Source organism: Hyperoodon ampullatus, assembly GCF_949752795.1.
Source record: "Hyperoodon ampullatus genome assembly, chromosome: 11".
In the NCBI taxonomy this organism is placed as follows: domain Eukaryota; kingdom Metazoa; phylum Chordata; class Mammalia; order Artiodactyla; family Ziphiidae; genus Hyperoodon; species Hyperoodon ampullatus.
In genome coordinates, this window is record NC_136924.1 from 62,918,242 (window position 1) to 62,936,497 (window position 18,256).

The 18,256-nt window shown below is 36.1% G+C and overlaps 1 long non-coding RNA gene across 1 annotated transcript in view; it reads right to left on the minus strand.

Annotated features, from left to right (window-relative positions):
• The window catches only part of LOC307060230, a 136,124-nt gene that overhangs the window by 84,320 nt on the left and 33,548 nt on the right, over nt 1-18,256 (minus strand). The window contains exon 2 of the long non-coding RNA XR_013811147.1: nt 17,487-17,598. This is a non-coding gene — a long non-coding RNA (uncharacterized lncRNA). The remainder of the gene's footprint in view (nt 1-17,486; nt 17,599-18,256) is intronic.

Genomic DNA, 18,256 nt, shown 5'->3' on the forward strand with positions numbered 1-18,256 from the left:
TTTCTGGGAGCTGAGATTATGTTTTGACACTTGCTTATATTTGTGGCATGGAGAGTTGAGAGATGTTTTATCTCAGAACTTTTTATTCTGTAACACACTCTTTTGTTTCTCGAGAAGATGGTGTAACAGGATGTGAAGTGGAATTATTTTAGGCTTAGTTTGGTTAAGTCCTGAAGTCAGAATTTCTACTACTTCTCGCAATAAGACTGCCTATGCACGACTTAGAAAGAAGATGCCAGAACACTAGTTCTTGACTCTTGGTTCCTCACTCTTTCAAGGTTTATAGCATAGAGGCTAAAACACTGGAGCCTAGAAGATTTGTCCACAGAAAATTATCTATGGGCTATGAGTTCCATCCTACCCTACCCTCAGTAGAGGATAGTGGGGACATTTGAACCTCATTTTAAGCCTAGGAAAAGGTGCTTCAAGAGACCATGTGTCTTCCAGATGTTCAGTGATGTACTTATGGGTGCGGAACTCAAATCTGAAAAATCTAAAGCTTTATGGTACTAGCTGCTCTGAATGCTGAGTAAGATATTGAAGATGGCCAGCATTCCCAGAGTTTGTTGAGGTAAAGGATGCATGACTACTTCTTTTGGAACAAAAGTGGGCCACTTGAGCAAGCAAGGCAAACTGGGGCCTCACTTAGATCTTGGCCAAGAGAGCCGCGTGGAGGTGTGAGGTGACCCTGCAGAGCACACAGGGAGTGTACTGTACTGGTGCTTCGGGGCTGAGCCAAACATATAAATGACCATTTGAAACAGATAAATCGATTTTTGAAACAGATAAAGTAATTCATTTCAAAAGATCTTGAAGAGGAAGATTCCCAGTGTTGCAAGGTCTCTGGAGAAGCCAAAAATCATCCCACAAGAAAAGTGCCAGTTTTAAACCTCTATCAGACACAGAGGACACTACCACCAGCTCAGGACAATCTCAGTCATGTGAGAACTTAAGCTGCCATTCACCTCTCCTGTCTCGCAGAGACAGTCAAATGGTGGGGGAGGGGCACTGTAGGCAAGAAAATAATGACAAGACCACCAGGCCCTGTTTTCCACTGCAGTTAGCCCACCTGACATAGGCTTGTGTTCAAAGTGACCAGAAAAAGCCTTGAACTTCCTCTAGGTTTTATTCAATGAGGAGTGGCCAAAAAAAAGTATAGTTGCCTAGAACAGGTTTGAATATGCAGTGGGAAAAAGTTTAAAATACTTTTCTTATTATCTTTGTGAGTCCAACTTATTCTGTATAACTGTTTCAATAGTCTTTTTGTTGATATAATGCCAGAATTATACTTCTTTTACTCAAATCCAAAAGTTATTTTCAAAAGAAGATGATAACCTCTGGGCTGAAATCAATGACAGTGCTAGGCCGCCAAAATAGGAAAAGGAAGAAGACAACTTGCCACGTATGCCAACTATATGCCAGGACCTGTGCCCAACAGTTTACGTACATTATCTGATCCTCGTAGTGATTTCAGGGGAAAAGTGTCATGATGCCCATTTTATCATCGAAGAGATCAAGGTTCAGGGAAGTCATATTTTTTTTGGTCAGGTAGCTAATTAGTGCCAGAGGCAGGATTCAATCCAAATCTGTCTAGCCTGCCTTTCTCTTTACATTCTATGAGACAGCATGCAGCCATCCCCCAACCCCCAGTCCTTCCATCTACCCAGCCTGCGGAATCCACCTTCTACTCCTCTCCCCTCCCCTTCCACTTGTTCATGATGCAGCCTATCATGCCAGCCCCTTCCTTGCAGAACTAGGGAGAAGGAAAAATGTAGAAAAGGACATAAATAGTGAAGAAGAAAGCAACAGCCAAACAGCCCTGCCAGCACCTCTTGGACCCAGTGTCCAGGTACCCTCTCCCCTGATTCTCTATACTCCACACATACTGACTGTTATGAGCAAATCAGGCATAGTCCCATTTTGGCTCTTTTGCACTGAGAGCCTTCTCCTCCTCCAAATATATGCAGGGCTAATTCTCTCATTTCCTACTCCTGAATGAGGCAATACCTCTTTTAGATCTGTACTGTTCATCCTACTTAAAATTGTAATCAGTTCCACACTCTACAGCTCTGATTCCGCTTGCCTAGAGCTGTTGTTTTGTTTTGTTTTTTCCATAGCCTTTATCACGTTCCAACAGTTACTTATTCATTATGCTCATTATTTATGGTCTCTCCCCTTCACTAGAATGTGAAATCCGTGGGGCTGTTAGGAAATCATTGACGGGGAAACTGCCCACCCTGGCCAGGCATGATAATAACTGTTTGCATGAGTTGTCTCACAACAGGAGGTCCTGATAAGGAACACAGTGCTGCTGCCAAAAACCAACCAGAAGAATTCAGGTGGGGCCGAAAGGAGGGAGGAGACGCCAGCCCATAATATGTCCTGCCAAACTCCCAGAAACCCTCAGGCTAGAATCCATCTTGACTGAGAGATGTGTGTGCCACCAGGAAGGATCCTGAGTCAGACCAAATATGGGCAGAGGCAAGATGATTGGCCAGAGACAGCTCAGAAACTAAATCCATTACCATAAAACCTGAGACTGCGAGCCACAGGGCAGAGCAGTTCTCCTGGGTGCCCTTACCCCGCTGCTCTCCTCCCAGGTGCACCTTCCCAATAAAGTCTTTTTTTTTTTTTTAAAGAAATATACTTTATTTTTTTATTTCCAATAAAATCTTTTGTTTTGCCAGTACGTCTGTCTCCTCAGACAATTCATTTCTGAGTGTTAGACAAGAGCCCCCTCTCAGACCCTGGAAGGGGTCCCCCTTCTGGTAACAAGGCCACAGATTTTGTCATTACGCTACCCCAACCCTCTAAAAGATTGCCTGGGACACTTGTAGGCGTGTACCATATATTGAGTAAATGAATTACTGAATACCAACTTATATCCCCTACAGGAATGATCACAACTACTTTGACTTCCTGGCACCTTACTTTTAGTTTTTTGCTCTGTTTCACTTGTTAGGATTCCAGTAATATTCTTGAAAGGGCTCATTCTGAGGTTTCCACTTTATCCTATCAGACCTGTCTAGGTTTCAGCTGTAAAGTCCCTTGATTTTGTTCATCTCAATACTGATTGAGCTCCTGTCCTCATTCTGATAAGTATTTGTCAAAGTCAAGTGACATGAAAAAGATCTTAATATCATAACACTTAATACAGTCAACATATTTTAGGTTTTATAAATTATATCCACTGCTTTTGATAGGTGTGTAAATGTCAACAAAAAAAATACTAGTTTTTATCACAATAAATTTTGATATATGAGTAAATTCTAGTATTTACTAGGTAAGCTCTTTCCAAAATTTTACATTGATTTCTGATTCCACTTTATAATTAAAATATAGGCATGAACAAACATTTACATATAATATTTGGTAGCTGAATTTGCATAAAACTCAGAAATAAATATGTGTATCTGAGATTGGAATAAAATAAGTTTAACATTGTCTATGGCTGTAAAATTCATAATCTTTGATCCTACCATGAAAGATTTACAGAGAAAATTATGTATTCAAGACCATTCCCATGTGGATCCATTTAGTGCAACTTTACTTGCAAGAATCTGTAAAAATGCTAATAAACCACATTTCTCACCAGCTTAGGTCTAGCTCTTTATTTGTTTCTGGCTTTGAGATAACTTGGAATAGGCAATATAGTGTCACCATGGGTAATGAATGATGCATGCATGAAATAGTGACCTTAAAACAGCACATTTCTCTTAAAGGAATCAATTTACACACCATTACTTCTTAAATTTTACGAGCAATTATGTATCATGTCTTTCCTATATAAATGATAGAAAATCTATCTTAATCAACATTAATTTCCATGAAATTGCAAATTTGTTAGTGTCCATTAACAAGGATAAAGCAGATATCAGAAATAGTTTTAAGAAAATAAAGAATTTAAGGAAAAATACAGCAAATGTATAGGAAAAATGCACTTTGCTTCAAAAGTTAAATGTTTCAGAAAAAATACAGGAAATCTCAGCAATATACACAGGGAAGAACATTATAAGCAATCCTAAAAGATTCTCCAAATGCAGGTATGTTCAGAAGGTACTTTTGTAAATTAGAAGAATCTCCATTACTTGTCAAAACAGAGCATATTATTATATTTCAGGTAACTAGCCATGTAGGATTTTTGTTTCCTCCCTTTAAATACTTTCTTACAGTTTCAGTCTTACAGAATCAGAGTTTGATGCACTGTTATTGTTTGCTTAACCATAGTAATCCTGTAATTCCTGTTGGCAATGTAGTGAAGGTGAATAAAATGTAAATAGATTTAGATTTACACTCTTGATTTGCTATTCCTTTGCAAATATCCTCAACTTTCTTTGCAAATATCATCAACTTCCTTGCCAAAACAAAATAAAAACAAAGCCATTCTAACCCTAATGAACCCAACTATCCACTTCCTTTTTTCTGGACTCATTCAGCATATTATAGAAGGGGTTCAATCACAAAACCAAGCAGACTGGTATCACTATAAATTTGTTCTCACAAAACTCAAATGAGTACCTACCATCACCTGAAAATCTCACCACAGTCCTGTAAGTTTACTCTCCCATTGTCTCTAATCATTATTTCATACATTTAATGATCTCCCTTTATGTCGTTTACCACCACCATGCCTGCATTCTTCAGTTGATAACTTTGCCTTATACATCATGTAGGAAGAAGTTATCAGACAAGAAGGGATTCATCTTCCTTCCAGCAGGTCTGCAGTTCTGAGCTTAGGCTCTGGGTCAAATCCCATTTCATCATTTACTAGCTGTGGAACCTGGGCAAAGTGCTTATACTTTTTGTGTCCCATGTATGAAATGATGATAATACCAATCTTACAAAATTATTAGAAAGATTAATACATTATATTAATTAATTAATATATATAAATATAACAATGTATTCATATCATATAATAACATACACACATGTATATATACATCAGAGAAGGGTACAGCATACAGCAAAAAAAGTAGTGTTAGCTATCATCATCATCATTTATTATTCTCTCTCGTTAAAAATGAAAAAGTGTTAAAACAAATAATCATAAAATTTACATGGAACCATAAAAGACTCAGAATTTCCAAAGCAATCCTGAGGAAAAAGAACAAAGCAGGAGGAATAATCTTCCTAGATTTCAGACAATAATACAAACCTACAGTAATCAAAACAGTGTGGTACTGGTACAAAAATAGAAATATGGATCAATGGAACAGAATAGAGAGGCCAGAAATAAACCCACACATGTATGGTCAATTATCTTTGACAAAGGAGGCAATATACAATGGGGAAAAGACAGTCTCTTCAGCAAGTAGTGTTGGGAAAATTGGACAGCTGTATGCAAATCAATGAAGTTAGAACACACCCTCATACCATACACAAAAATAAACTCAAAATGGCTTAAAGACTTAACTATGAGACATGACACCATAAAACTCCTAGAAGAGAACATAGCAAAACATTCTCTGACATAAATCATATAAATGTTTTCTTAGGTCAGTCTCCAAAGCAGTAGAAATAAAAACAAAAATAAACAAATGGGACCTAATCAAACTTAAAAGCTTTTGCACAGCAGAGGAAACCATAAACAAAATGAAAAGACAACCCACAGAATGGGAGACAATATTTGCAAATGATGCAATTGACAAGGGCTTAATTTCTTAGATATACAAACAACTCATACAACTCAACAACAAAAAAACAAATAACCCAACTGAAAAATGGGCAGAAGATCTAAATAGACATTTCTCCAAAGAAGACATACAGATGGCCAATAGGCACATGAAAAGATGCTCATCATCACTAATTATTAGAGAAATGCAAATCAAAACTACAATGAGGTACCACCTCACACTGGTCAGAATGGCCATCACTAAAAAGTCTACAAATAACAAATGTGAAGAGGGTGCAGAGAAAAGGAAACCCTCCTACACTGTTGGTGGGAATGAAATTGGTGCAGCCACTATGGAAGACAGTATGGAGGTTCCTCAAAAAACTAAAAATAGAGTTGCCATATTATCCAGCAATCACACTCCTAGGCGTATACCTGGACAAAGCTATAATTCAAAAAGATGCATGCACCCTTATGTTCATAGCAGCAATATTCACAAATAGCCAAGACATGGAAACCACCTAAATGTCCATCGACAGAGGAATGGATAAAGAAGATGTGGTACAACGGAATACTACTCAGCTATAAAAAGGAACGAAATAATGCCATTTGCAGCAACATGGATGCAACTAGAGATTATCATACTAAGTGAAGTAAGTCAGAAAGAGAAATACAAATACCATATGATATCACTTATATGTAGAATCCAAAATATGACACAAATGAACATATCTACGAAACAGAAGCAGACTCACAGATATAGAGAACAGACTTGTGGTTCCCAAGGGGGAGGGTGGGTGGGAAAGGGAAGGACTGGGAGTTTGGGATTAGCAGATGTAAAGTATTACACATAGGATGGATAAACAACGAGGTCCTATGGTAGAGCGCAGGTAACAAAGCATAATAGAAAAGGAAATGAATAACTGAATCACTTTGCTGTACATCAGAAATTAACACAACATTGTAAGTTAACTATACTTCAATAAAATTATTTTTAAAAATTGCAAAAAAGAAAAAGTATCCCTTCTTCTGTCAGAGGTCCTCCACATGTTCCTATCTTCTCAAAAACATTCCTTTTTCCTTTACCTGTTATTTTTCCAGATCATCAATCTTCCCACATTCTGTACCCTTCCCATTATTATATGAATAGGCTCTACTATGTTCTGTCTGAAAGTGTCTTCCCCAATTCCCAATCTCCAAATTTTACCTGATTCGCTATACACTTTTACTGCCAAGATTTTCAGAAGTAGAATAGGCCTGAAAACTGTCCATTGGGTTGGACCATATGGAGAGCACTTCACTCCTCATCTTGTCAGCCCTCTCTGAAACCCCCGACAAAACTGCCCAACCCATCCTGGAAATTCTCGCTGTTCTTTGTTTCCATGACACCATCACTGTTCTAATTTCTTTTCTATTTCTCTGGCTTCTCCAGCTCAGTCTCACTTCCTCACTCCTTTCCTGCTTAACTTTGTTTCTCATTCTACACTGTCTCCTTATGGGAGCTCCTTGATGGCCATGGATTAAAATACCAACTTTGTGCTCAAAAAGACCACATGTATATATTTTCATCCAAATTCTCCCTTCTGTATTGCTACCTGCTCCTCTGTAGTGTTTCTTTTCTCAGCATATGGCCCTCTATCCTCTCCTCATCCAGTTGCTGAAGAGAGAGAATTAGGAATCATTTTCAACATAGCTTTGTCCTGATGTCCTTGCTCATCCAGTACGAAGCTCAGACGATTCTAAATCCAAATTTATTTTTTAAAGTACTCTCCATTTCTACATCTCTGTTGCCACTCTCAGTTGGTCTTATCCAACCTTTCTCATTTGAACTACTCCATAACCAGGCTGGCCTACGTACACAACACTCAGAATAATCTTTTAAAATGTAAATTGTACTCTCTTTTTCCATCTCTGTTTTAACAGAGAAAAATTGCCCCAAATCTTTTTTTTTTTTTTTTGCGGTACACGGGCCTCTCACTGTTGTGGCTTCTCCCGTTGTGGAGCACAGGCTCCGGACACGCAGGCCCAGTGACCATGGCTCACGGGCCCAGCCGCTCCGCGGCGTATGGGATCTTCCCGGACCGGGGCACGAACCCGTGTCCCCTGCATCGGCAGGTGGACTCTCAACCACTGCGCCACCAGGGAAGCCACCCCAAATCTTTTATTTTACCATCAAAGGCCTCAGTGATCTGGTCACTGATTCCAACATCATATTGTACTACTCACACCTTGTCCGCTATGCTGGCCACACTGTCCTTCTTTCAGGTCCTAAAGGACCAATTCTTTTCTGCCTCATAGACTTTCTCATGGCATTCCCTCTACCTGGAATGCTTTTCCTCTCACTCTTGACTTTACTAATCTTCCTCATACTTTATATCTTAGCTCAAATGTCACTTCTCTGGATAAGCCCTCTTTGAGTCCTAAATTTAAATTACATTTCTCCTGTTATTTTTTTCTCTTGTAGCATTTATCACAAATTATAGTATAAGTCAATTTATCTCTTTGTCTCTTAAACTAGTCTGTGAACTCCATGGGGGCAGACCCAAGCATACTTTTTTCCACCTCATATCTAATCCTTTGTAGCCATTTAATATATAAATAAATAAACGTATGAATAAATGTGTTTATCAGCAAGTTACCTAACCTCCTCTTTGTGTCTCACCTGTGAAGTTGATGTAAGAATTTCTTCCTTATCATTTTGTTTTATTAACCTATAGAGCAAATCTTACTATATAGCATGAGTTTGTTTCAAAAAAGTACTGCTTTCTCTGTCCCATCTTCTGCCCCATCCAAGCCAGCAGCTGGACTTCCCACATAGTGGAAAGTTTGATGTAACTAAATTTAATTTGTTTATTTTCCAGTCATTACCTGTGTAACTCTGGTAAAGTTATTTAACAACTTTGAGCCTGTTCTCTCATCCATAAAGCTGATATGATAATACCTATCTCCAAAATATTGTGGTTATGGTTATATTCAATGACATATACAAAGCATCCAGTACGTAGACATTCCATAGATATAAGTTCCCAGTTCCTAAATACCCAAGATACCATATATAGTGTAATTTCCCAAGATTTTCATCCAAATCCCCATTGATTTTTCACGTTTAAGCTCAAATGTTATTTTAGAAGGCAAATAAACCTGAGAAGTGTGTCAAATTTCTTTCTTCAGAAGGCACATGAAGCACCTGGGGAGCTTACTCAAAATGCAAATTCCAGGGCCCCCACTCACTGACATTTGATTCAAAAGACCTGGAGCGAACCCAGGAATCCGCATGTTGATAAAGCCAACAGGGTGAATCATGTTCCATTAACTTCATTCTGAAATCCAGTTTTATAGTGCATCTAAGTCTGGGACATAGAAATATTTTCAACCCTCCAAGTGTTCGAGTTTGCTAAAAGTGACAAATGAGCTGATGCTTCCTCAATGTGCATGTTTATTTCATTAAGAGTTGAGGGTTTATTCATGCTGCTTTATGAAATGAACTTAGCATTAAACTTAGGAGAAATCGAGCAATTCCCTTCCCAAAGGCACCTCGCATCAGGCTATAAATAGGCCTTCTAAGTTGCACATGAATCTTAACCCCTATACCTGTACTTACTCTCTAGGAAGTCTACCTACCAATGAGAAGAGTGATATTATAGATTTATATGTTTCAGAAATAATACATTTCCTGAAAAAAAAATCTACTAGTTCTCATAAGACCGACGTGTAAGCTTATATTTCATAAAGGATATACATTAGAATAAGCATTACTACATAGTAATCATGGGATATAAAAATACCAAGAACAAGAAATGGAAGTGATGTAGAGAAACATTTTATGTAACTTAAAAAAAAATTTCGGGCTTCACTGGTGGTACAGTGGTTAAGAATCCTCCTGCCAATGCGGGGGACACAGGTTCGAGCCCTGGTCCAGGAAGATCCCACATGCTGTGGAGCAACTAAGCCCATGCGCCACAATTACTGAGCCTGCGCTCTAGAGCCCGCAAGCCACAACTACTGAGCCCGCGAGCCACAACTACTGAAGCCCGCGCGCCTAGAGTCCTTGCTCCGCAACAAGAGAAGCCACTGCAGTGAGAAGGCTGTGCACCTCAATGAAGAGTATCCCCCACTCGCTGCAACTACAGAAAAGCCCACGCACAGCAATGAAGACCCAACACAGTCAAAAAAATAATAATAAAAAATTAAAAATAATTCAAGAAAGTCACAAACATCTCTTTATAAATCAGTGCCAAACCACCACCTTATTTTTTTAATGATTGACATTAAACATTTTAAATATCAAAGACTTTATAGGTAAAAGTCATTTAGTTGTCTCTTTTTAAAACCAAAAATGAAAAAGAAAATTGAATAACAAGTTACCATAGGCATAAAAACCTATTAAGACTATAAGAAATAACCCTCAGATGCCATATGCATGCAACAAACATCCCAGAGTTGCTTTTTATAAATATGATTGATTTTTGCTTACTCCATAAACTATTTTCAAAAAGATGATTAAAGTGCATAAATGTATAATACTTACATTGATAAGTATAAATTTAGTCTGTAGGACATGAAAGATGAAATTTATATGTTTCCATCTTGCTATATAGGGATGTTTTTCTCCAGATAAGTGGAATACTGTTCTGATTTTTGCATTTATAACTAAAATGTCTCAAAGACATGTCTTTGGTTCTTGAAGTGTCAGAAAAAAATATTTTAACCTCTGGAAGCTGTCTTAGATTCTTGCTTCTTGCTGCTGAAACTAAGGCAAATTTTCTCTCATGTAATTTAGAGAAACTGAAAAGTAAGGCTGAAAAGAATCCTGGTCCTTGAAGGGCCTGCTCCTTTCCATGTCTGACTTTAGAAGTCTACCTGTCCTTTAGGATCCAATAGAAAGTCTTCCTCCTATGAAATCAACCCAGTCAAAAGTATTTCTGAACATCTTTAACAATTTTTTTAACACAAATGCTAATGCATTGCCCTAAATATTCTACATCACCCTTGCTCTATCACAGACCATATCAAATTAGTCACCAAACCCCAAATCTCAAAAAGATCTCATCTATCTATTCTCCACTTGCCATTCTCACCGGTGTGACCTTTGCGCCAACACTCTCTATTGACCTCCTGAAATAATGCACCCATCTCTTACACACCCCTAGGCTTTTGGCCTCTCGTATTGTGTATTCTGTCTTAACATAGCAGTCATCTTAAACTATACTAAAATATAAAAATGGACACAACATCTAGTCTTCATGGTCCAGCCCATGCTACATCCATCTTCTCATGTGCTCACATACGTCAATCTACATTCTCATCTCACAAAGCTCCTTGCCTCCCAGGATACCCACCCAAGGTATTCTGTTTATTTTTGCTTTTTTATGAATACTTTGCATATTATAGTTTCTCTCCCTCAAATGACAGTATTTATTTTTTTTATCGTCTATCCTGCAACTCCCTTGGGAAGTTCCAACGAATATTTCAAAAGAATATTCCAGCATAACGGATAGCAGGAACAAAGAACCTTAAAAAATGAACTTAGTATCTTAAGAGTTATTACAAAAAGGAGGCTGGTAAGGCTGAAGTAGAGTGAGCATGAAATGAGAAGAGGAGGGAGAGGGGCTGAACTAATGTCTGAGATTTGAAGATATATAGTTTTGGAGATCATTATTTTATTTTACTATTCTGTAAAAAAACAAGAAGGAGTTGGAGGGTTTAAAACAGGGAAGTGATGTTATCTAACATAGATTTTAAAAATCACTTAGATTCTGTGTGGAGAATAGATTGTAAGAAACGTAGGGAGTTGTCAGTGAGGAAAAGGGAGAAATCAACAAATATTTATAATTTATACTCTTCATCAATATCACACTGCAGAAAGACATATGTAGACAGGAGTCAGTTAGTTATTCAGTGCAAAGATATTAAGTGCCTACAATGAATGAGAGTCTGTGCTTGGGGGAAAGAGTGTTTAACTTGGAGTTGGAGAGGTATGATTCAACTCCTGGCTCCACCGCTTGCAAGCTATGTGACCCTTGGAAAATTATATAACCTCTGAAAACCTGAGTGTCATCACCTACAAAATAGATGAAGATTCGATGAGGATTAAATGGACAGATTTAGCACATTGCCGGGCACATGATAATTATTTTGCTAATTTAGTGTAGTAGTAACTACACTAAATCAGTGGCAGTTGGACATTTTATCAGTTTTTAGGAATGCTTCAAGATGCAACAAACTCAATGAAATTATTGCTCCTCTTAGCATACATTTAACATCCTTGGTTCTATAGAAAAGATCAAGAATCATGACTTGCTCTTCATTTTCATTTTCCTTGGGGACTTTTGTCATTTTTTTACTATGACACATTAAAACAAAGGAAAGAAGTTCTTCTGTTTCATGCTGGTTGAGGGTAAATATCTGCAAATAGAATTGAATTTGATGTACCAAATTTCCACATAAATTAGACTTCAATTTTACCCTGATATTCTTTCTAATATCATAGAATTGGAGCATGGAGAAAGAACTAATAATACACTGTAACTGCCACAAATGTCATTTTATTACAATTTAATACAGCTCAATAGTGGGACTTGTCCAGAAAATGTTATAATTTTTCATATAAAACATAACTAGTAGTATTCCAGAAAATACATATTCCTCTTTTTGATAAAACTATACTTGAAATGAAAACATTTTAGGAGCATAAACTTTACTGTAGGATGTTCGGGCACCAGGCACACACATTTTGTTCTGAAAGGCATGTTTCCTTCCACCTGGGCTGTACGTAGGAGCAGTGATGACCTGGGGTGGGGGACAAAGAAATTGTAAAGTGAAGCTAGAAGTGTTTGGATCACTAAAGAAAATGAGTCGGTGAATATATATGACCCTGAAAGGAAATGGGAAAGGAGAACATTCACTTCATTGCTTATCCAAGAAAAATACAACTAGAAGAAAATATGACAGAAGTAATTTGTGGAATAGCTGAGAGAGATTTGAAGTGGCCAAATCCAGAAGAGGTGTAAGAGCACAGTGCATGGCCAGGAACAAAGGACTCAAAGATTGGAAGATTCACTGTCTCTCCCTGGTAACTCTGAGGTGAAACACATTCTGAGACTTCAAGAAACTGTGTGACCCAGTAGTACTGTATGTCACTGTAAGACTGTAAGACAGATTATTCATTATTCCCTGGCAACTTTTGTGTGAAGAGTGCTTACAAATGTAACACTCCCAATCAAGTTGTCCAATAGAATGTGCTTCTGTTGCACAAGTATTGTTTCTATCCTACCATATGCCAAAGCTCCTATAGGTAAGAGGCACGTCCGGTAGAAAAGAAACATGACTATAATTTTTCTTTATTAGTTATCTATTTTATACATATTAGTATATATATGTCAATCCCAATCTCCCAATTCATCCCACGAAACGTGACTATAATTGATGCACTTGAAGAAATATTTCTGAAAGAAATATTTCCCATCATGGACCCAATATTATCTGCTATCAGTTGTAAGGAACTTGAAGATTAAAATATATCTGCTCAGTATCTTTCATTCTTTTAATGAGTTTGAGAAATAATGCAAAAAATTCTTGGCTTTATGTTCAAAAGCCCCGATTTAGGTTTACAACAGAAAAGATTCTGAAAGATACATGATCCAGTGGTTTGTGTGCTACCCCACACAATAAACTCAATATACCTGAATCTTTTTCAGATTATCTCTAGATTCTGTTCCATATTCTACAATTATTAGGACTTAATATATAGTCTAAATCTGCAAATAGGTGCATCAATTTGGATTAGGCAGGTTTTGGGGGATGCAATCTTATTTCGGATAATAAAGGAAGACAACTATGGCTGACAAGAATTGAGGAATGATAGAAAATAGGCAATTATCCATGAATGTGACCTGTGTTTGGAGTGAAATAACTCAACATAATAGGGTTTCTTGATTAAAATGATGAATTCAAATATAAGGTTTTTTTCTTAGTAGGTATATGGCATTACTAAATTTACTTAAATAATTTACTTTAAATTTATTTATCATCTCTGAATCTTTTAAGTAACATCTGGAGAGGGAGGATTTACTGAGTTCTTTGATTGGTTTTAAATCCTCTGACATTAGGAAATATGTAAGTCTTATTCATCCCTATAGTTTCAATATCTACCAAAAACACCTGCCCAACGTTCAGCACAGTTACAGAGTCCTTAAAATGGCCTATAACGTCTTAGATAACTTTCTCACTTTATCGCCTATTCTCTTCCTCCTTTACCATATGGGACTCTTCCTTTATCTCAAATACATCAAACTTGCCACTACCTCAAAGTCTTTTATTTGCTGTTTCCTTCCCCTGAACTCTCTTCACCCAAATATCTAACTGACTCACTTCCTGACTTCCATTAGACACTGCTCAAATGACATAATTATCACAAGGTCTTCTCTGGAAACTGTAAAAAAGCACCTACCACATACTTTAACCTTCCTTACTCCCTATCCTTCTTACCCAGTTTTATTTTTTCATAGAGCTTTAAAATATATGGTATATTATATATTTCTAGTTCATTAATTCACTGTTTACCACTGGAATATAAGATGCCAAGGCAAAGTATTTGCTAATTGATTTGTATGTATTATCATTAGTAAATGGAAAAGCCAGGATGTAAATATAAGCTTGATTGAAAAGCATGTATCTGTGTGTGTGTTCTGAGCTAATATAGTTTCTCGTAATTTCCTAGAGTGAAACATTTCCAATGCTTTTGTGCATTTATATCATATTGTAGCTATTTGGGCTAAAATATCACCTCTTATATATCTACACAATACTTAGAACAGTATCAAGTAATAGTTTGTATTTAGTAGTATATATTGACTGAAAGAAATTAATAAATGATTTTCTTCTGGGCCTTTTGTACAGAAATAAATTACTATTATATTAGAATATTTCTATTTTATGATACTTCTGTGCCTTAAGATCCATTCTCTTAAAATTTCTTAAGTACTCAAGAATGATTCTTGAGAAAGAGAGACAGAGACAGAGAGAGCTCCAAATATCTTCAAAGGGCCTTTTGAGGCTTTAGCTGAATATTCATCACTGCATATGTGTGAAGGAACTACTGAAGCTCGTAAAAGAATGACTAGAAAAGATTTGAGAGACCAATCTCTGGATATCTCACAGGGCTGAGAAGAGTTCCTGCTCCCACGAGCCATAGTGGAAAATCTCATGATTTGGGGGTATTGGGGAGGGTTTTGTTTCAATAGTGGGAAAAATTAGGCTTGTATGAAATGTTATTCTGGCCCTGCTTAACAAAGTTTAAAATCAACATCTGAAATTAATAATTAAACTCTTCCTGCTAGGTGAATCCCAGGAAAATGCTTAAGAGTTATTCATAAAAAATACCTTTATGCAATAAGGTAAAATTCACAATGTCTTTTCTCCAGTAAAAAATTACCAGGCATGCAAAGAAGCAAGAAAATGTGGCCCATATGAGGAGAAAAATCAATCCATCAAAATCAACCCAGAAATGTTGCAGATAATAGAATTAATGGAAAAGAACAATAAATCAGCTATTATACCTGGAATACATAAATGAACAGTTTATGTAGAGAGATGAAAATCAAACTTCATCTCCAGCAGACCTGTCGTACAAAAAATATGTAGTAGAAATTCCCTCAGGCAGAAGGAAAATGACAACAGTTGAATACCTCTACCTACACAAATGATGAGCATCAGAAATGGTAACTACATGGGTAATATAAAAGATTTTTAAATTATTATTTACATCGATTTAAAAAATTTAATGTAGAACAAAAGTAATATAACATATGTAGAAGTGAAATGTATGACACGTATAACACAAAATCTAGAATGCGATAAATGGAAGTAAAATTTTAAAGGTTGTCATACTAAAGGGGAAGAATATAACTTGAGTGTAGGCTGTGATAAGGTAAAGATGTGAACAGTAACACTGAAGCAACCACTGAGAGAGTTAATAATCCAACCAAGGAGATTAAATTAACTTATAAACAATACTCAATCCAAAATAAGGCAAGAAAAAAAAGAAAATGAGAATTAAGAAAATTAAAAATAAATAGAAAACAAATAGGAAAGTATTATAATTAAACTTAGTCTTATTAATAATCATATTAAATGTAAATGGTCTAAACACATCAATGCATAGAGCTTTTCAGAATGGATAAAAAAAAAAAATGAAGACCCCACTCCATACTGCCTACAAGAGATCTTGCTTTAAAGACACAACTATCTTGAAAGTAAAAGAATGGGAAAACATGTTAACAGTAATCAAAAGAAATCTGGAGTGTATATATTAATATTAGACAAAATGTATTTGAAAATGATATGTGAGTCAGTTCATACAGAGAATACAACTTTTAAATAATTATGAACCTAATAAAACACATGAAACAAAAACTTATAAAACTATAAAGAGAAATAGACATATCTATAATTTTAGTATAAAATTTCATACTCCTCTCACAATAATTGATAGAAAAAGTAGTCACAGAAATTGGTAAAGTTATAGGATATTTGAACAACATTTCAACCATTTTAACCCACTTCATATTTACTGAATGCTCCACCCAGGAAAAAGTAGAATAAACATCTGTTAGAAGTGCACCAAGTACCGTACACTAACACATATATATGGAATCTAAAAAAAAAAGGTTCTGAATAACCTAGGGGCAGGACAGGAGTAAAGACGCAGACAAAGAGAATGGACTTGAGGACATGGGGATGGGGAAGGGTAAGCTGGGACGAAGTGAGAGAGTGGCATGGACATATACACACTACCAAATGTAAAATAGATAGCTAGTGGGAAGCAGCCACAAAGCACAGGGAGATCAGCTCGGTGCTTTGTGTCCACTTAGAGGGGTGGGATAGGGAGGGTGGGAGGGAGATGCAAGAGGGAGGAGATATGGGGATATATGTATATGTACAGCTGATTCACTTTGTTATATAGCAGAAACTAACACACCATTGTAAAGCAATTATACTCCAATAAAGATGTTAAAGAAAAGAAGTGCACCAAGTAAGATCATATTCTGTGCCATAAAAAGACTAAGTAAATATAAAGGCCTTCATGAAAAGCTCAAACATATATCTACTATATGACACAGCTATTACACTCAAGTATTTACTGAAGAGAAATGGAAATGTATTTCTGTACAAAGAATTGTACACAAATGCCCATAGCTACTCAGTTGTTAATAGTCCAAACTGGAAGCATCCTAAATGTCAACAACATGTAAATAGATAAATAAATTGCACTATATCAATATAATACTTTTCAGCAATAAAAAGCAATGAATTCTTGACACACACAAAAACATAGATAAATCTCAAAATAATTATGCTGAGGGAAAGAAACCAAAGAGAGTACATATTGTGTGATTCCTATTATGTAAAATTCTAGAAAATACAAACTAACTAATAGTAACAGAAAACAGATCAGTGGTTGCTTAGGGAAAAGAAATAAGGGCAGGAGGAATAAATTGCAAAGAGGCCTGAGAAACCTTTTGGGTGTGATTAATATTTCATTTTCTTGATGTGGAGTTAGTTTTATGGTTGTACATATACATCAAAATGTCAAAGTACATATACATCAAAATGTCAAACTATACACTCTAAATATGTGTAGTTTATTGCATGTCAGTTATAACTTCAATAGAGCTGTTTTAATAAAATAGCCATCTATATGACCTCCTGAAAAACATCATTGAGGTATTTGAAATTTATACACAAAAATCTAAAGAATACCATGGTCAAAATAAATGACCAACAAAATACAGGATCACTTATTTTCTAAAGTTGCCCCTTCATTAACTTATCCAGAAGAAACAAAAATGATGGAAGGACTCATGATACTTACGAAATATTCCCTGGGAATAATTCAGGCTTACAGGAACATGCTTTCATGATTTAAACCTCTAGTGATGTTAAGTGCACAGCAGAAGTAATTCATTTAATGGTTCTTCAGTGACCTAAAAGAATGAACACACCTGTCAAGGTTTCTAACCAAGTCTTATGCCAGAAGAAGGAAACTAACTGACAAAAAAAAGCTTTTCCTTTTTTATTTTCATTAACCCTTACAAAATTACAAAGGCATATTAGTCTAATGTAGTTCCAGATGTACATGAATTACATGTAGATTAACAGTGTTTATTATTTTTTTTTGTGAATTCCTGCATCAAATTACTTTTGTTTGGGAGTTGGATATAAATTTTGCATTTCTTATAAGTAATTAAACATAGGTTTTCTTTTCTTAGATTACTAATGTCCTTTGGATCTTTCATTTTAGTAAGCTTGGTGACTTTTCCTTGTTTAGCTCTCATGTGCCAAATGCTGAATTCTCCAATGGAAAGATAATTAGAAGGGGAAAAAAATCCTGATGGCAACAGTAAGATTTCAAACAGGTTTAATAATGCCATTCTACCAATATTCAGCATATCTTTTGCTACTATATTTTAAGATCTGTACCCTATATGTAAAGATGCCATAATTCAATAGAAAAAATATGAGTAAATAGTGATTTAATGAATGTTTGTGGAAAAAATGAATAAAAACATTCGACTAAAGTATAAATTTCATATTTATGGTTTAGTAGGGCAGAACTGGACTAGGTATTAAAAGAACTAAATT